We start from the raw sequence: 22,265 nt of genomic DNA, 5'->3' as shown, positions 1-22,265 counted from the left end.
AAGTCACATGACTTTTAATGCGCATGGAGGAATTTATTCAGCAAATGCATTTCCATCTCTCCATCTCCCATTATTTGCATTAAAACTTTTTCGCACAAAACCACCTCAATTGACTGTAAAAACGTTTTTGTGATTTAAGGGATCCGTCTGCTGGTTAGTCAGGTTATGCTGTCCCATAGCGCAAAGTCACATGACTTTTAATGCGCATGGAGGAATTTATTCAGCAAATGCATTTCCATCTGCAAATCTCCCATTATTTGCATTAAAACTTTTTCGCACAAAACCACCTCAATTGACTGTAAAAACGTTTTTGTGATTTAAGGGATTTTTTTATTTAAACTTGGCATTTCTATCACTTGTTTCTGATGTGATGCTTCAAAATGCTCATAAAAACAGGGTGATGGAAACATAGCTACTGTTTCATTCGCTATGTAGGATATATTTAAATATATTTTATCGTATAAGCGGCTATGGATACAGTATATGCATGAATGTCTGTCTTAAGTGTATAATAATAAAAATAAGGCTTTTAATCAATTAAAAATATTTAAATAAATTGCAATATGCCAATTACTCTAAATGAAAATCATTTAATTGTATAGATGAATATTCTTTTGTTGATAATGGAGATAATTCAAATACATTATTGTGGCACACAAAACACTGATAGTCATCACAAAAAGAGGATTATGGCTGTGCTGTTTTTAATTTATTGGTCTATGTACACATGCAGAATGATGGCTTTGGCTGGGGCAGTAAATTATCATTAAATTACCATGTTAAATTGACAGCTGTAGAGAAGAATACAGTTATGATCACGGTTACTTATCTAGAAATCACGTTACTACAGATAGTCTCTTGTTGTGGCACATAAGAGAAAGGGAATAGCAGGGAAATTCAATAAGGCACCATTATGTTCTCATTAAATGCATCCATTGGAGACATAAATGGAGCATAATTAGTAAAATAGCGGTAATCAGTGACTGCTCTATTTTGGGCATTGCCTGGCTTTCCTCAGTGCCACACTGACTCTGTAATGTTATGGCTGCCATTACCCATGTTCATGACACTAAACACATGCTCAACACTTTCAATGAAGTTAAGCCATCTCTCTACTCCCGTTGCATACGTCTGTATGAAATTTGGGGGTATTAGCACTACTTAAAACTAATATAGCTTGATCTTCAGAGTTTGACAGCCAAAATCCAGTCCAAGATGGAAATCATTTAATCTGCTTTTACAACACTTGTTTGAGACAATACTCCACATGGAATTGCACCTCAGATGGAAATTATTTAAGCCTAAGGTAGCCTGTCAGGCAAAGCCACTAAAAAAGGATGCCTCATGCAATATTTAGAAAACAGCTTTCGGTAAACAGATCTTCTCTGGATATTCTCTAGCCTGAACTTTTCATCCTTGTCCTGGCTTTCATTTCATCCCAAGGGTTTATATCTGAATCAAAGCCAAATCATACATAAACATACCATTTAAATCACTACAGAGCATCCAGCTATTTATCATAAATTTTTTCAAGTCTCATCTTTCAAGGTAAACACATTTAAACCTGATATGAGTTAAGTTTTCATTTCAAATGAAATGTTTTTCGAATGTAGGATCTGAGAAATTAAATAAAATGGTAAATGTGATAGTCCACAACCCAGTCAGTATGTTGCTGAGGGACAACCTTATTTCTTTATGGAACCATTTAGACAAAAAGGTTATTCTATGGCATTGTGCAACACCTTTATTTTTAATAGTGTAAGGGTGTGTTTAAGAGTTGTTTCAACGGTTCCTCCATCAGTCTTCAAATGTCAAAGATCATTTGAATCACATTCACTGTTCTCTCCTGCTTTCCCTAATTAGCTTAAAGAAATAGGTTGACAAAAAAATGAAAATCCAGACAGAGTTTTTTTTAAATTTAAACTTCAGACCAAAATCCCAATTTTGGGGGCCAAATCCCCATAAGGGCTGTATATATTCCCCTTCAATTGCTGCTATTAGAATTGATAACCTTTCAACCATTCCCAATGAGACTGCTTAACCAAGCCGTGTGTAACTGGAAGGCTTAGAAAGGTTCTTCAGATGTTAAAGGTTCTTTATGGAACCATTTATAGACAAAAAGGTTCTTCTATGGCATTGTGCAACACCTTTATTTTTAAGAGTCCTTCATTCTCCACCTTCCAACAAATCAATACATGCCACTACTCTCCATCTCTTGGCACTGTCTTTTTTCTTCATCGCCATCCTTTCAGTCAACACCAAAAAAAATTTATTATACAAGAGAAAGCGTTGACAATCAATACCCGAGTCAGGTTAAGTAAATGAGAGGGTATGCTGTTCCTCGATCAGCTGTCAGCCATAGTGCTGACGTTGACAAAGGGCATGAACGCAACAACGGGACGCCATCCACTGTGACCACAGACTTTACATTTTTGTTACAGGCAGCCATTCTGGAGCAATTAGCGACTGTTTAGAGCTACATTAAACTCCAGGTAATGGACACTAAGAAGGAGTATTATTGGACACCAAGCATAATCAGCTACGCGCCATTGCATGGCAAAAATGCTGATTGAAAATCGGTGAGTGTCTGCTTTATTCAGTGTGACATGATGCTTGAGAAGACTGCTGAGACTGAGCGGGTTTTGCAGAGCTAGCATTAGCATTTAAACACACAATGGCCATGTTTTAAATAATATAAAATAAATAGGGATTAAAAAGGATTAAAAATGCAGAATAACTTATCTCAAATATTGTAGCTTGACACCACTTGCTGAAGAAAACAAACATAAGGCAAAATAACGAAATAATGCCATAATAATGTACAATAAAACTGTTTGAAAGGTGTATTGTTGCATTATTATTGTACATTTTAAAACGCGTGTAATTTCTGTGCTATCCAAATATATATTTACTTATAATTATTATTTAGATACATATATGTATTTAAATATTTATTATGTATTATGTATTTATTATGGGTATGATTATGGAGGATTATGACTGCCATATTAATATGAATAAATAAATACATAAGGAAATATTTTAAATTAAACTTTAAATAACATGTTCATATAACAACAAAGCATAAGTTCTATAAATTTTCTGTGTGATGCGCATGTGCCAGAAACTCTACGTCATGACGACGTACTATTTTAACGAACTCGAGAGTCGCGCCAGCCGCCATTTTCTGCATGTATGATTATGGAGGATTATGACTGCCATATTAATATGAATAAATAAATACATAAGGAAATATTTTAAATTAATTAAAAACAGTTTGGATAGTATAGTAATTACACACTTTATAAACTGTAAAGCACATTTAAAAAATATATAAAAATATAAAAAATCCTATTAATATGAACAACTAAAATCACATATCACACTGAAATGAGAATATAAACATAAATAACAAATAGAAATATATTCATTTAAATATTTATTTAATTTTTGTTTATTTATTATGGATATTATTGAGGATTGTTAATGTTAATGCCATATTAATATAAATAAATAAAATATAAATTAAAACAATTAAAAATTGCTTGGATAATACAGAAATTGCACACTTTTCGAAGTTTTAAAATATATAAAATAATACAGGAATATTTATATCCAGTTGTATCCATCACACTGAAATCAACTTAAAAAACAAGTCTACAGGAAGAAAGGTTAAAAGATTTGCAACCTAGTTAATTGATTATGACAATAATCCGCCTTACATTGCCTCAAAATATGACATAAGATTCAGAGAGCCAGATGATTACAGATGGACTTTATGGACTGCAGATAATGGAATGGGTAAGTACCCTGATTTGTGATTTCTATAATGTTAATTTAGGCTTGTTTCGTTGGCGCTCACCGTCCGCGTTTTGATTTCAGGCAATCACATTTTGTGAACTAAGCCACACGCACTGCCAGGCAAATTTGTGTTTATTCACTTTTGAACGTTCAGACTTGAAATAAACCAATATTTCGGAGTATATGTTACGCCATTAACTCCAAACGTTCACTGAATTGACACTGTTACATTGTGAATTTGGCGAAATGTAAGTTAATAAAAAAAAATATAACGTATGCCTAAAGTTACTGGAAAATGCAAATGCTATTAGTTATATCAAACAGCATTTTTAACATGATGAACATGCAACAACTGTTCAGTGAAAACGTAAATTAAATGTGCTATTTACTATGCACGTTATAGTTTAAGCTTTATGAGCTGAATCCTCGTTCTGTGAAAAGCGAATGAAGACTAGTTAAACATATCTATAAGACTTGTAAAACATCTGTTTGCACATCAGAGCCTTATATGGTGTAAGAATGTACGTTACGCTAATGTAAGAAACTTTTCCGAGACGACGATAATGGTGATGATTATTATTATTTAACTTAAGTTATGATTACAAATTACTTTATTTGAATGTGTTTGAGCGTATTTTCATTCACGATAGAACTGGCGTCATTAGGTGAGGACGTAAAAGAACTGGTGAACCGGTTCATTGAAACGAACTGTCCGAGAGAACCGGACTTCCCACCACTGCTAAAATTGTGGATCAAGTTAATGTTGATAAATAGATAAACAGTCTACATATAAGCGACTTTTTAGCGTTTTCTTAATCTGATCTCATTATCGTTGGTTTCAAGTAAGATTTTCAGTGAATATTTCTGTATGTAACATGTGTATGTGTATTTGGCTGGAGTTTGACTTTTTTGTTTTTTATTTGCAGGATCAGTACAGTGCAAGCAGAGTGGAAGCACATCTCCGTATCGATGAGGTTCGCACACTACAAGCTGAAACACTGCCATCAGGCAAGTCACTGTCCACTCCCATGCATCTATAAAGATTGTGTATGCACATTTAGGAGTGACCTATCTCTGAAGAAGCATTTAACTTGTGACCATATCAGTGTGTTCAGAGTAAGTGTCTAAGAAGTAACCGATATGATTTGTATGTCATATTCCAAGTCTTCTGAAATCATACAATCTCTTTGTATGATGAAAGCATAAAAATGTCAGTCTTGGTTTACAAAAATGGTTGATTGTATTAGCTTCTACATGAATATCAAACCTCATTGGTTCTTGCAAGTCTTTTGATCAAATGTCATGACACAATAACTAATAAGGTTTGATTTTGTGGTTGTATTATGTCATAAATGTAAATGACAATTATCAGCTTTGGTGACCTATCCTTTTAAATCCTTTAAAGTGTTGTTACAACCCAATGAATTTAAGGCAGGGGTGCCCAATCCTGCTCCTGGGGAGGCAAGATCCTTTTTATTTTTTTCTAAAAAGCATCAAAGACAATGGGAGGGGGAGAAAGGATAAACGAATGAAGAAAAACAAAGGATTGAACGAATAAAGCTGGTACTTTAACTATCCTATATTTTACAGACAACAAACCAAAGGATGAGGACAGCAGCATTGCTGGGCCTGCTGTGGTACATGCGAGAGACTCCTTCAAAATTCATGGAGATATGTGAGGTAAGCTGAAACATGTAAGGCAAAACAATGGAAAATTTAACATTAGATCTCTTAATTTGCAGGGGTCTGGGGACTGTATTTGTGTAATTGCTTTTAAGTAATAGTACCTTGTTTTGTTTACATTCTATAAAGCCCAGTGACTGTGAAGAGGATGTGATCAAGGGTGTGGTGATTGGAAGCCTAGTGGTTGTGGACCTCTCCCAGCGTTCTGCAATGACGTTGCCCTCGTGATTGAGGAAGAAGTGGTAATGCATCACCTGAGTGATGTACTTAATGCTTTTCTGAACCTGATGGGCCTGGTGTACGCATTAAACCTCGACTACCCAAAGGAATTAAAATTGACATTTGAAGTGATACAGCGTCTGTTTATTGGAGTCGGGTCAGACTCTTGCACTGCTAGAGTTCACTCCTTGACGAGCAAGTGGCTGCGATAAGATGGAAAACAAACAAACAAAAAAATGTTCCCTTCTTGATACCGTTTAATCAATGGACTGGTTTAAAGTGTAAGAGCATTGTTGTTTTAAGTAGAACATTGGTATTCTTGAATTTTTTTCAAACGTGACGGTTTTGTTGTTACCTTGTACTGCTTCCTCTTTCCTTGACATGTTTCTACGATTGGGAATTGAAGACCGTTTTTTGAACAGTGAAGTTTTTTAACATGGCTTATTGTTAATTATTCATGTACATTTATTCCTGCAATGAAAATATCTGATAATGACAAGGAGATTTATTTGTACTATTTTGGCACTAAGATGGGTCTGTGCATAGAGAAGTTTGCACATGTTTGTGTGAGCTGTGTATGTGAAGATTTTTCTTGTGTAGTGTTTTTATATCTTTGCAAGATAATTCTTTGTGTCTGTGTTTTTGGATGCAATGTCTCTTGCACTGCTAGAGTTCACTCCTTGACGAGCAAGTGGCTGCGATAAGATGGAAAACAAACAAACAAAAAAATGTTCCCTTCTTGATACCGTTTAATCAATGGACTGGTTTAAAGTGTAAGAGCATTGTTGTTTTAAGTAGAACATTGGTATTCTTGAATTTTTTTCAAACGTGACGGTTTTGTTGTTACCTTGTACTGCTTCCTCTTTCCTTGACATGTTTCTACGATTGGGAATTGAAGACCGTTTTTGAACAGTGACGTTTTTTAACACGGCTTATTGTGAATTATTCATGTACATTTATTCCTGCAATGAAATCTGATAATGACAAGGAGATTTATTTGTACTATTTTGGCACTAAGATGGGTCTGTGCATAGAGAAGTTTGCACATGTTTGTGTGAGCTGTGTATGTGAAGATTTTTCTTGTGTAGTGTTTTTATATCTTTGCAAGAGAATTCTTTGTGTCTGTGTTTTTGGATGCAATGTATCCGTTTAAAAAAATAAATGCTGTGAGTTTAAATTTTGCAGTTGATTTCATAAAAATATCTGGTTCCAGATAGATATCCAGAACTTCTTGTCAAAGCAATGAAGTCCAGTAAACTCAAATAGTTAAGTTATGATGTGGAGTACAAATGACTATTTTATGTCAGTTAGACTTAGTTTATGGTTGTGAAAACATGAAATATTAAGTTCAACCAATATGTTTTTCAGTTGACTTAACTAAAAATGTTAAATGCTCATTAATTGATACAGTACGTTGGCTCAATTTACTGCAAGTTATTTCAACAACTACGTATAAGTTGAGTGAACTTAACACCTAATGTTTGCTAAACTTAACTGTTCCAATGCAACAAGATGACTTGACTAAGTCAAGTTGTGTCAACAAATAATTTTTTACAGTGTGTAAGGGTGTGTTTAAGAGTTGTTTCAACGGTTCCTCCATCAGTCTTCAAATGTCAAAGATCATTTGAATCACATTCACTGTTCTCTCCTGCTTTCCCTAATTAGCTTAAAGAAATAGGTTGACAAAAAAATGAAAATCCAGACAGAGTTTTTTTTTTATTTAAACTTCAGACCAAAATCCCAATTTTGGGGGCCAAATCCCCATAAGGGCTGTATATATTCCCCTTCAATTGCTGCTATTAGAATTGATAACCTTTCAACCATTCCCAATGAGACTGCTTAACCAAGCCGTGTGTAACTGGAAGGCTCCATTCTATCACCAAGTTATTATCCAGTACCGGACTCCTGCCATCCATCAAACAAGAGACCACGCACACCGTTATTCAAGGGAAATGGTGCCTCCTTCATTCTCCACCTTCCAACAAATCAATACATGCCACTACTCTCCATCTCTTGGCACTGTCTTTTTTCTTCACCGCCATCCTTTCAGTCAACACCAAAAAAAAATTATTATACAAGAGAAAGCGTTGACAATCAATACCCGAGTCAGGTTAAGTAAATGAGAGGGTATGCTGGTCCTCGATCAGCTGTCAGCCATAGTGCTGACGTTGACAAAGGGCATGAACGCAACAACGGGACGCCATCCACTGTGACCACAGACTTTACATTTTTGTTACAGGCAGCCATTCTGGAGCAATTAGCGACTGTTTAGAGCTACATTAAACTCCAGGTAATGGACACTAAGAAGGAGTATTATTGGACACCAAGCATAGTCAGCTACGCGCCATTGCATGGCAAAAATGCTGATTGAAAATCGGTGAGTGTCTGCTTTATTCAGTGTGACATGATGCTTGAGAAGACTGCTGAGACTGAGCGGGTTTTGCAGAGCTAGCATTAGCATTTAAACACACAATGGCCATGTTTTAAATAATATAAAATAAATAGGGATTAAAAAGGATTAAAAATGCAGAATAACTTATCTCAAATATTGTAGCTTGACACCACTTGCTGAAGAAAACAAACATAAGGCAAAATAACGAAATAATGCCATAATAATGTACAATAAAACTGTTTGAAAGGTGTATTGTTGCATTATTATTGTACATTTTAAAACGCGTGTAATTTCTGTGCTATCCAAATATATATTTACTTATAATTATTATTTAGATACATATATGTATTTAAATATTTATTATGTATTATGTATTTATTATGGGTATGATTATGGAGGATTATGACTGCCATATTAATATGAATAAATAAATACATAAGGAAATATTTTAAATTAATTAAAAACAGTTTGGATAGTATAGTAATTACACACTTTATAAACTGTAAAGCACATTTAAAAAATATATAAAAATATAAAAAATCCTATTAATATGAACAACTAAAATCACATATCACACTGAAATGAGAATATAAACATAAATAACAAATAGAAATATATTCATTTAAATATTTATTTAATTTTTGTTTATTTATTATGGATATTATTGAGGATTGTTAATGTTAATGCCATATTAATATAAATAAATAAAATATAAATTAAAACAATTAAAAATTGCTTGGATAATACAGAAATTGCACACTTTTCGAAGTTTTAAAATATATAAAATAATACAGGAATATTTATATCCAGTTGTATCCATCACACTGAAATCAACTTAAAAAACAAGTCTACAGGAAGAAAGGTTAAAAGATTTGCAACCTAGTTAATTGATTATGACAATAATCCGCCTTACATTGCCTCAAAATATGACATAAGATTCAGAGAGCCAGATAACAGGCCAATGACATGCAAATAAATGGCTCCATGATTTTTCAATTTCATAGATTTCTTTTCCATCATTAGTCCCAACGTTGACATCTTCTCACTTTTGACACACCTGAACTTTATAATTCACTGGCAGAGGCCAGAGGTCAACAGGACAGGGAAAGGAAAATAACTCCCTCAGTGGAAAGCCAGAAGAAAAAAATCTGACATCCAATTTTCGACTTGATTTATCAGTGTAAAGCCAAAATTGATAGCGTGTCATTACTGGGCTCAGAGCTGTCTGGCAACGTCCTATCAAAGCCTTCTCTTTCTGATTTAGCAGCCCAGATCAATACAACCCTATACTGTTTCAATTTGAGAAGTATTGATTTTCTGATGCTGACTCAATACAGGGGACATTCATCATCAGGCAAGCATAAAGTATGATCGAACTGAAGATTCGTAGGCTGGATGCAGCCCTCATGCAGCTATTCAGGAATTGCTATGCAGTGTTGCATCTTTCGGTGCTTCATCCTTTACAGATTATTCGATTTTACATAACAGAGAACATTTATTTATATATCTAATAATGTACACAACTGCTTTTCTGGAAGTGTTTGTCAAAATATAAAAACATCTGCAGTTGTTCTGCAAACAAAAAACAAAAAAACTAATGGCTAAAATCAAAGCGGTGCTCCAAAGCATCATGGAAACATTTGGCATTTGTGTTTTCAGAAGCCTAAATATGAAAACATGATACAGCGCATTTTTCAAACCAGAATTCGATCATTTTTCACGTGTCCCTGGGCTGTAGCACAAAGTAAAAGCAGAAAACCAATCTGGTTGCATTCATGCTCAAAGACACACAAACACACTAATACAAATACATTTTCATGCCGACACACTAACACACACATATGCAAAGTACACACACACACGCATGCTTCAGAATGCCGCAGGCTTTCTATTTTACAGAAGCCGCATAAATGGGAAAGTTAATGTAGCATTGAATAAGACTAAGCTGCTCAGCTGTAACACCGCCTTGAGCTCATGAACATATTGCATCATTTTTCTTCTCCAGCAGGTTACCATTAAATTAGAATTTGTTGGAAGTTTTGTGGTACCATTTACAATGTGCCCCAGCTCAATAACCTTTTGTCTCAATGCAAATGTTATGCCTTCCAGGTGGTTTTCATAAATATTTGAATAAGTCTCAATAGTGGCAGAGACTTTCAGCCAAACCACCGTATCAAGCTTTTTATTATTTTGTGTAGTCGGTGTTAGATGCACTTTATTATTATGGTATGAAGGACTTTGATGCGATAAATTTAAGACAGCATTTGAGAAACTGGAAGCCACAATTACATAACATGTTTCTGAAAATGGTCAGACTTTTATGTTACTGACATTTCACAGAGAATTGTGTGCCATATTAACAGTAAATACATTTTAAGAAATTAAAAGCGTTAGTAAATGTCAATAAATAAATGTAAATTACATGAACATTTTTTTTTAAATATGACACTCTCAATCATCCATAGTAATAAATTTTAAGAAATTAAAAGCGTTAGTAAATGTCAATAAATAAATGTAAATTACATGAACATTTTTTTTTAAATATGACACTCTCAATCATCCATAGTAATAAATTTTAAGAAATTAAAAGCGTTAGTAAATGTCAATAAATAAATGTAAATTACATGAAAACCTGCAGTGTGTTATTTCTTGCTTTCTACTGTAAGCACATGGGAAATGTGTTCTAAACACAGATTTAAAAATAAAATAGGACAACCCACATACATATTTAGCTGTGAATGTGGTACAGTGCAGTTACAGCACCGCTAATGTAAGACTGTGTCTGACATTTCAGAAAACAACGTCTGACAGATGAGAATTGGGACATCCAGCATATTTGGATTCGTCAAAACTGATAACAGAAGTACAATCAGTGAAAGCAGCTGAACTATCGTCTCAATTTCCACTGCAGCAGTTCATGCTGATGTTTCCTATTGGAGCGGGTAAACATGATGCCATCATGTACATTCAACCATCTGCAGTGGATTTCTCAAATTTAATAAGAAACCCACAGCCACTGTTTCTGCAAATCCAGCCAATTTGGAAGGCAAATCAGTAATTGTGCTTGGAATGTGTGTTTGTGTATGGGTCTCTTGGCTGTCGGCCAATGGTGGCAGAGAGAATCTCAATCCAGTCATCATGTGTTCCACCAATGGAACTGAAGGTGATTTTGCTGCAGGCAATACCATAGCTATTTCAATTATGGACTTTTTGCTAATATTATTACAGCTACACTAATATATAATATACTGTATATATATATACACATACATACACACAGATTACACACACACACACAAATATATACAGTAATACACACTATATATAATTTTTTTTTATATTTTATATTTTTTAATAAAACATTCTGTCAATATTTTCCAGTTGAAATATCTAAATATTATTTAAAATGTATTATATATATATATATATATATATACCTTACAAGACAAATGATATTGTAAAGCAACTTTCCATTTCCATTATTAATATTAAAGAAATATAAAAATATTAAGAAAGACATTTTGAGGGTGTTTGTTCAATATGTGTAATTTTCATTTGTTTTAATTAGAAACAATTTAAAAACTAATGGGAAAACAAGACACACTTGTGACTTGCGATCTGTAAAACTGTATATGTGTGTGTGTATATATATATATATATATATATACACACACACATATACAGTTTTACAGATCGCAAGTCACAAGTGTGTCTTGTTTTCCCATTAGTTTTTAAATTGTTTCTAATTAAAACAAATGAAAATTACACATATTGAACAAACACCCTCAAAATGTCTTTCTTAATATTTTTATATTTCTTTAATATTAATAATGGAAATGGAAAGTTGCTTTACAATATCATTTGTCTTGTAAGGTATTTGTCTTGTTAGCTATTGCAACTTGGCAGCAAGTCAAAAAATTAAGAAGTTAAAAAAAAATTCATAAAAATGAAATTAAGCACTGTTTTAATGCGTTATTTCTGCCCCTCTACTGTCATCAAGTGGAATTGCTAAAATAATGACTGTTTCAAACAGGTTTGATTCTCCTGCCTGCCATTGGTCAAACAAACAGATACTCCCACCCCAAACACACCACATTGGTTGAAACACAGACAGCTTACTTATAGTTGTCTCAGCATATTAAGGTGGGTTATGAGAAAGTATTTTATTTAGCATTGAAATTATTACTCCACTACATTCAAAACGGATTGTGCTGGTTGTTGTTTCTTAACTTTCTTCTCAATCATGATGTTGAGATAAAACTGTCACACTGTACAGAATGATGTCTTAGATCTTGGATTATATTGGGTCTGTTTGTGTGTGTTTGGTGGGAAACGGAACTCTAGTCAGTATTTTTTTAACAGGACCTTTGAGACCACTGTAACAACTGCCAGGTGCTCCACTGTGAGACTGAGAGTGAGAGCCAGACACACACACACACACACACACACACACACACACACACACACACACACACACACACACACACACACACACACACACACACACACACACACACACACACACACACACAGCCTGACCACCGGTGATCTGTCTCTGAGGATTTAGTGGCCTGGTGTGGTAATTGAGTTTGCTGACCTGTAGACCGACCCTGGTGGAGAGCAAGAAAATGACATTAAATAGGAGTCACATCAGAGGCCTGGCTGTGTGTGTTTGTGTCACAAAGGTAATAGTGTAATACTCGCCTCTAAAAAGACCGTAGACAGACCATTGAGAAGATACACACTATTACAAACACATGCACACATACACACACACACTGACATACACAGGTGTTTCTTCAACTACAGCAACTTTTATGCCACCAGGGGTTGTTTTTTTCTTTTGTTAAAGGTACAGATTTGTTTCTGTCTTCCTTTTTTTATTCCATTTTAAATATACGTATATTAGAGTAGAAAACAGTTATCTTAAATTGTAATAATGTTCTACAATATTACTACTTGTACTGTATTTGTATGCAGCCTTGATGAATATCAGATACTTCTTTCAAAAATATGAAAAAGTGTGTTTTTAAAAGTTTATTTTCTGAAACGCTACAGGGCCAAAAGTGGCCACAGTTGAAGAAACCCCCCCACACACACAGCTGTACCTCTGCGCTACTGCACCCCAGGCTCCGTGTTTATTGGTGAGGATGTTGAGGATCTTCTGTTTCAGCTGATTGGCTGTCACATGATCGCGGTGTTTGGCGGCACTGATGAGGTGATCACACATCGTCTCCTCTTCTTTCCTGTCTGCCGCGTACTGCGCGCAGTTAGACTGACCAAAATATGGATGAAAGAAAGAGAGAGAGAAAAGATGTAAAAGATTAACATCTACAGTAATCATCACAATGAATCAGTACACTGAAAACAGGAATGATGCTGAACGACGCATCAATGAAGAATGAAGTAGAACTGAGGGACAGTTCATCCAAAAAGAAAAAGTGTCATCATTTATGTATTCCTCATGTCATTTCAAACATGAATAACGTTCTTTCTGCTGCGGAACTCAGAAGAAGACATTTTAAAAAGGGTTTGTCCATACAATGTTGTTTTGACTTTCATTCACATCCTAGTTCCATTATAAGAACAAAAACAGTTAAAACATTCTTCAAAACATCATCTTTTGTGTTCTGCAGAAGAAAGCAGGTCATACAGGTTTGGGACGACGTGAGGGTCGTCCCATTCCCGTTTTCATTTTTGGATAAACTGTTCCTTTAAGAACCAAGAATGTCTTCTGTTACTTTACCATGTCAAAATACAACAAATATAATACCATTTACTAATCCTGATATTGTTCCAAACATAGTATGTTCTTTGTTCTGTGGAACAGAAGTTTTTTTTTGGTCCAGTTAGTGAGCTCTGTGTTGTTTTGGACCCTACTGATGTTCATTATATGGCAAAAATAGCTAAAACATTCCACAAAACATATTTTTTTGTGTTCTGCAGAAGAAAGAAAGTCATACAGATTTGGAATGACGTGAGGGTGTTTTCATTTTTGGATAAACTGTTCCTTTAAGAACAATGAATGTCTTCCATTACTTTACCATGTCCGCATATAACATATATCGTATATTTACCATGTACTTTCCGATTTACTCATTCTCACATTGTTCTAAACCTAAATGATGTTCTCGCTACTGTGGGACACAAGAAGATGTCTTTTTTTTTTGTCCAATAAGGTCCTGTGTTGTTTTGGACCCCAATGACCTTCATTATATGGACAAAAACAGCTGAATCATTCCTCAAAACAACTTATTTTTGTGTTCTTCAGTAAAAGGAAAGTCATACAGGTTTGGAACAACAAGATAGTGTTTTCATTTTTGCATGAACTGTTCCTTTAAGAGCAAAGAATATCTTCCATTACTTTACAATGTCAACATACAACATATATCGCATATTACTTTCTCATTTACTAATTCTCATGTTGTTCCAAAACTAAATGCCATTCTCATTTCTGTGGAAGACACACAGATATTTTACAGAATGTATTTTTTTTTTGTCCAATAAGGTCCTGTGTTGTTCTGGACCCCACTGACTTTCATTATATGGACAAAAACAGCTGAAACATTCCATGACACATCTTTTGCAGTTCATTACTTTTCAGACAGGAAAAATGAATATAAAATTTAAATATAAATTTAAATAAAATTTGAATAATAAATTTTCTACATAATAAGAATACAATTATACATAATTGTATATAATTATAATTAAATACATTTAGAGATTGTGATTTTGTAATTAGTATAACATTCCTATAGTACAAATATTCCTATAAATTCCCTTCACCAATAACTATATTCACAATACATCCCGTCTTCAAGCATTTTACATATTTAAACAATATGAATCATATTTTTGTTTTATGTTTTAATATAATAATTTTATGCTACGGAGTATTTTTCTTTCAAACAATATTAGGTTTTATTATGAACAATTAAATTAAATTAAAAGCAATCAAGTTAAAAAGGCACAAATATGCTGATCTTTGACAGCTCCCATCTAAACCTTAACAGAGAGAAATACTAATAAAAAAGAACATACTGTATTCTGTCTCTTGATAGAAACAGCTAATGGTTTTAAATGAGACATGAATACAATCTCTAAACATGGTTCCTTACTTTTCAGAGTGCGCTTATGTATAATTTAGGGACGAGTTATTAAATATCTCAGTACTGAGCTAATATCTGTGGATTATTCCCTTGTAGGAGATATGAGCAGAGGATTATGGGCCTCCCCCGCTGCTGGCTTCACTACAGATTTTCTCTCTCATGTTGTATCGGATTCGCAAAAACAGATTTCTTTGAAGATTATTTAGTTTCATATGGACTCAGTGTGGGATTAAGAGTTCTGATCTGGGATTGATTATAATCTAGTTTGCGTTTTAGCCGATCTAGCTACTTAATTCAGTCATATTGCACTATAAAATATCTCAATCCTGAACTGATCCATGGAGATCTATAAAACGTCATCTACCTCAAACTCTGCATGCTTGTGGACGTCCTCGGCTCGCTGTCTGTTGAGGATGAACTCTGCTTCATTGGCCACTCGAACGATATGATCCTTCATGGCATGACAAAGGAGTCTAGAATAAAGAAAATACGGATTTCAACTGGGAATTAAAAAAAAGGCATTCAGTCAGTCCCTAAACACACATAAAGTACACATCTGCACATCACACACAATCAACCTCACAACTCACAATCAACCTCACAATTCTCTGTTTTAAACCCTTATAGAAAATGCCTTCATTCATCTTTTATGGGATCTAGGTTACTTTGCGTTAATTGTCATTTTACACATCATTAAGTAAGCTTTGTTTTAATTAACAAGAACCATGGCCTTTCTGTGGAACGCTATTCTCTTCCCGTCCCACAGAGAGGCTTCAATCTGGTGCAGCATTCAAATGTGCATGCTTCTTTAAGTGTTGACAAGCAATAAATAACATTTGGAGCTCAGAGGAGGAAGAAAAAATAGTAAACAACCTCAATCTCAGCATGATAACAGTTCAAATTTAAATCTAGGGCACGACTTTACTTCTTCAGCACTGGCAGAGAAGTTGAAACACAGCAGTTTAGAAGAGTGTGTTAAAAATCCACAGCAAAATATTTAATGAGAATTTGTAGTGTTCCAAAAGGCAGAAACTGTTGTGGGCTTGGTGACTTATATGAGGGTGCTAATGAAACAGAACAGGGGCTCCAAATCAGTGGCACAGGGGCCACATATGTCCCAAATGGTGACATGGTGTGGCTCATAAATCACAGATGCCCTACTAAAAACTGAATGTATCTAAATAAACTGGAATAGGCTGTTATATAAACACTCCAAGGCTGAAAGTACCAGCATTTACTTCAGAAATAACTCCATCAAGCAAAGTACACAGTACGTTAATACACAGTACTTTAATACTTGTAAATTTAGTTTGTTATTAGAACATAAGCAGACGTTCCAAGAAGCCAAACACAACATTAGTCTCATTAAATTGTTCAAATAAACTATCCAGTGAATATATGGAGCGCAACTGCTGGCTTCTGGAAGAAAAATCACCTTCATTCTGTCCAATAATTAGTTTTTTTCAATGATTACACACAAACCTTCAAAGAAAGACCTACTGTACCATCAGTTCTAAGTGCTTTATTTTTTTTTTAAATAAATAACTAAATAAATATGTATAAATCATTTAGTATATTTATATTTAATCAATGTTTATTTATCAAAATCCTAATTTATAAGTATTATATTTTTATGCATATGCATTCATCAAGAATAAAAATACACTAATTATTACACACTACCATTCAAAAGTCTATAGAAAAAGTCTCTTATGCTCACCAATGCTGCATTTATTTGATAAAAAAACTGTAAAAACAGTAATTTTGTGAAATATTGTCACAGTTTAAAATAACTGCTTTCTACTTAAATATTTTTCTAAATGCAATTTATTCCTGTGATGCAAAGCCAATTTTTTCAGCCATTACTCCAGTCTTCAGTATCACATTATCCTTCAAAAATCATTGCAATATGCTGATTTGACACTCAAGTAACTTTCTTTTTTATTATTTTTTAACAATGTAAACCCTTCACAGTTTTGATCAAACCTGCTGAATATATGTATTAATTTTTAAAAAGCCTCCAAACATTTGAATGCTATAGACTTTATTTTTGGAATTCCTGGTGAAAAGAGATTCTCCTTAGTTTCATTCATAAATAAAGGCACTGTTGCTAGAAGCAGCCATCCACTCCCACAAAACATTGCAAAATACATATTTATATCACTTAAAAATTAATGGGAAAATGCTTCCAGTCGACCACTGAAGCAGGATTTGGAATGAGGGTCACTGATACAGACAGACAGATAGACAGACAGGTAGAGCGGTGAATGACTGATGTACCAGCACCCTGGACAGCGACTATCTCTGCTGACTCAGGCTTATTGTCCAAATGTGAGTGTGTGGGTGTGTGTGTGTGCGTGCACAGATGGGTCAGCAGATGGGTGTGCAGGCTGAGCTGCCCTGGATCAGCTCGACAACAACGATTCAAAGCCTAAACCTGACAAACACGTGGACATAGACACACACAAAGACAGAACGTCTCCAGAGAGGAAACGGAGCTCCTCGTGCGTGAGCAAATAGGTAGCCTAATTCTGATACATGCAGTGACTATCCATTATGATATGTAGGCAGTTTTATTTTTAGGTAGCATACACAATAATAATCTTTTACGTTGTAATCCTTTAATTTTTAATATTTGGCATTTTTGTGTGCTGCTGCACGCCCCTGTGTGTGTAATAAGCAGAGTATGCGTGGTGCCTTGTGACTATCCATTATGATATGTAGGCAGTTTTATTTTTAGGTAGCATACACAATAATAATCTTTTACGGTGTAATCCTTTAATTTTTAATATTTGGCATTTTTGTGTGCTGCTGCACGCCCCTGTGTGTGTAATAAGCAGAGTGTGCGTGGTGCCTTGTGGACCCACCTATAGGTGCATATTAATAACGCGCTCTTTAAATAACAAAAAAATACTGCGCCATATATTTAGACCAGGTTTTTGTTGGTCAGTGGCGCAGTCTATTTCAGATGCTACATAGGAAACGGAGCTCCTCGTGCGTGAGCAAATAGGTAGCCTAATTCTGATACATGCAGTGACTATCCATTATGATATGTAGGCAGTTTTATTTTTAGGTAGCATACACAATAATAATCTTTTACGGTGTAATCCTTTAATTTTTAATATTTGGCATTTTTGTGTGCTGCTGCACGCCCCTGTGTGTGTAATAAGCAGAGTATGCGTGGTGCCTTGTGGACCCACCTATAGGTGCATATTACTAACGCGCTCTTTAAATAACAAAAAAATACTGCGCCATATATTTAGACCAGGTTTTTGTTGGTCAGTGGCTATTTCAGATGCTACACACCTTGTTTTCAGACCAGCACGCCCATGAGCGCACAAATGGGCGGAAATGCATTTGCTATTTAAACAACGTGCCGCAGGACGTGAAAATGATAACTGCGTCAGGCTGAAACTAGCAAAAACACTTGCGTCGCGCCTGGTGTATTATAGGGCCCATTGTGTTTTAAGCATTTTATACAGACGGTCTGTGTGTTTGAAGCATTCTTTTAATTGTTTTATTCCCCAGTTTCATATTACGACATTCATGTTTTCTGTAAAGACCTTTGTAAACACTATTTTTAAAGGTTCTGTATAAATAAAGCTAAGTCTAAAGCTAAGCCAGTTTTTTAAATGTTTTTGAAAGAAATCTCTTATGCTCAGCAAGACGGCATTTATTCGATTTTTAGATAGATTTATTTTATTTTATTTCATTTTTTACATTGAAAATTGTAAAAAAATGTCACTTTGGATCAATTTACAAAAACAAAGAACAACAAAATCAAATCCTACTGACCCTCAACTTTCAAAGAGTCAAGATTATAATTTGAAGCCTGACAAACTTCTTTTTGCGAAAGAAATATTGTTCATGAAACATTATAAATTCCACTTGTTTTGATATTTGGTTACATAATGCACAGAAATTCATGTATTTTACAATGTGGCTTTAAGGGATAGTTTTCCTAGAAATGATAAAACAGTCATTATTTTCTTCTGTGGAACACAAAAGAAGATATTTTGATATTTTGAAGAACTGTTTTTGTCCATTGGACCCCATCACATTTCATTCACAGAAAAATAATTAAGAAACAGAGGTTTGAAACAACATGATAGTGAGTAATTGATAACAGCATTTTAAATGACTGAAATTAAAAATACTTTTGGAGCCACTGTAAAACTACAGAGCACAACTGATAAACTGAATAGACTATTACAAAATATCAAAGTTTGAGGGGGAAAAAAAAAATCAAAAATCACACACTGGTGAGCACCCTCACTGAGCCAGAAAGAGACAACACTGAGGCGCATCTGGTCTCCAAATGTAGTAACTGACCCAATATGCCTCCCTCTCTCTATTTCTCCTCCACCATTCATTATCTACTCAGCAGTCAGGCGGCTTGTCGCCTGGGACCGGCTGCCTCAGCTCAGTGCTTCTTCACTAGCCTCCGCTCAAGTAGAGCAGCACCCACGTGACAAAAATAAATAAGGAAATAGATGCAGATGTGGGGCACACTGGCCTGCCAAAAGAAAATGACATCAGCCAAGACCCAGAGCCAAGTCCCAGTCTGCTGTCTCTTCTCAAGTAGCCTTTGCACTAGCACTGTAACACACTTATTTTTCTCTTTCTCTTCATGCTGGAGACTGAGGGTCCCCAGTGGGAGGTGAGTGTGATTGTGAGGGGATTTTAGGGGCTCAGATGAGTATGCTGTCCATGTGATGTGCATTAGCGATGACATGTACCTCCAGAAGGAGGTAATGCGATCCCTTATGTAAAAGAGAAGATCACTTCCGGCCTGTCATCTCCAGCGAGGGACTTATGCTGGGGAAAGCTGACTCACTGAGCTGATGCTGAGTTTATCATATTTTAGCACAGGGGTTTTCAAACTGCGGTCCGGGGAGCCTCAAGGGGCCGTAAGGGGGCCCATGGAAAAGAGAAAAATAGTTGGAAAACAAAACAAAAAGGTAAATAAATAAATATATAAAATAGAACAAACCAACAACAATAATAATAACAACAACCCCAAAATAATTATATATGGAACATGAATGAATGAATGAATGAATGAATGAATGAATGAAAGTAATAGTAAATAATTAATATAGTCAATAAATAATTAAAATGTCAACTAAAGAGAAAATAAAAATAATAATAAACAAATAAAGAATATACATATCAAATAAATTAATAAACAATTAATTAAATACAAATATATGTAATAATAAATAATAATAATTATACATATTACATAAAAATAAACAAAAAATAAATACATAAAATGTTACTTAATTAGAAAGTACTACTATAATAATAATTAAGTTATTAATTATTAATAGTTATTCATGAAAGAAAGAAAGAAAATAAATATACTAAATAAAATACATATATTATTCATTTATATAAATAAATATATTACAAAATATATTATGAAATAAATATATTAATTATTAGTTATTACATCTAATAATTAATTCAATTAAATGTAAATTAAAATAAAAGTAATAATAAATAATTACCATATTACATAAAAGCAAAAAATAAATATATATTGTTACTTAAATAGAAAATACTACTATAATAATAGTTAATTAGTTAATTGTTATTCAAGAAAGAAAGAAAGAAAGAGAGAAAGAAAGTCTAATTAATTACAAAGTAAATAATTTTCAGATTTTTTAGATATTTATTTTTTTTTACAGTTTAAATAGGTGTTTGTAGTTATATACGGCCTTTATATTTCATCATATCTTTTTTACTACACACAAAATAAGTTTTTCACCTTTGACCTTTATATTTGATCCCGACTTTATGATCTTTTCACATATTTCTACTTGCATTGTTTATGTACTTTCTTTATTCATGTAACAGGATAAAAATATGAACAAATCCCTTTTTTGTACACGAGCCAATTGGTTCTCTTATCTCTCGTGATTACGACTGCACTGTCTGACAAGTCACCTCCTTGCTTCACTGAAAACTTGAGTAAATACTTTTTCAAAGCCAAGAACTTAATTTCACTCAAACTCCAATCATCTTTTAACCTCCGCCTCCAAATTCCAGTCGCAGCTGTCAAGCACTCCTGTCAAAACTGCCTGCCAAAACGTACTCAGCTGAGAACGCAGTCATTAGCCAAAAATGTGCACCACAAAAACCGTGGGAGGAAAAAAATTGTAATTGTAGCACTTGCACTTGAGCTGTGCACCTCAGCCAGTCAGTTTTTTTCCTCCCCCAGCTTTGTAACCCACAAACTTTAATGGCTCTTGAGAATTTGCAGCATCTCAATCCAACCTGTCAAGAGACAGCGGGAGCGCTTTGCTTTTATCTGCTCAGCGCTGCTCCTGACATCTGGAGGCCGTCCATCGGTAAATCTCTCCGGCTCCACGCTAGATCCTTTATGTATGTTTAAGCTGCTACACGAAACAGACCCGGCTGACCTTTGCGGCACCCGCTGCCACTTGACTGGATAGAGACACCGGCTGTCGGCGGCCGTAGATGAATAACAGTGATTAGGAGGCATAAATAAAAAAGTGCAAGATGATTATCGCTAATTTATTCATAAAAGCGACAGTTCGCGAAACGGAGCGGGTCGTAAGGTTGCGAGCGGTGAACGTCCCGCTGTCTGGGTGCATTAGTGCGGAGATGAGAAGGGGAACGTCTTGAGGTTGTTGGACTCGCAGCAAGGACGTCTCTCGCCGCGACATGATTCATTTATTAAAGAGATAGTTCCCAAAAATCAAAAATCATTTTCTCAACCTCATGAGTTTAGATGTTCAAATGGCTGTTTTCTATACAATGACAGTAAATTGTGAACACAGTGAATAAAGATTACAATTTTAGTCAATTCCTCACACAAAGCTATTGTATGACTTTAGAAAATATAAAATATAGGACACGAGTGGTATGGATTTTTGTTTTTTATTTATATATTTATTTATTAATTTTTATGGTGGTTGGGGGGTAGCTTGACACATACTGTACATACATACATACATAAATTATATATACGTATATATATATATATATATATATATATATATATATATATATATGACACTGCGAAACAA

The 22,265-nt window shown here is 34.4% G+C and overlaps 1 pseudogene; it reads right to left on the bottom strand.

Annotated features, from left to right (window-relative positions):
* Positions 1–22,265, bottom strand: part of LOC107587887 (neurobeachin-like) — a 258,279-nt pseudogene that overhangs the window by 115,281 nt on the left and 120,733 nt on the right.

This window comes from Sinocyclocheilus grahami, unplaced genomic scaffold (assembly GCF_001515645.1).
Source record: "Sinocyclocheilus grahami isolate Dianchi unplaced genomic scaffold, SAMN03320097.WGS_v1.1 scaffold6.1, whole genome shotgun sequence".
Taxonomy (NCBI): domain Eukaryota; kingdom Metazoa; phylum Chordata; class Actinopteri; order Cypriniformes; family Cyprinidae; genus Sinocyclocheilus; species Sinocyclocheilus grahami.
The sequence above is the reverse complement of the archived record's forward strand: the minus strand, read 5'-3'. Positions and strand labels throughout refer to the sequence as shown.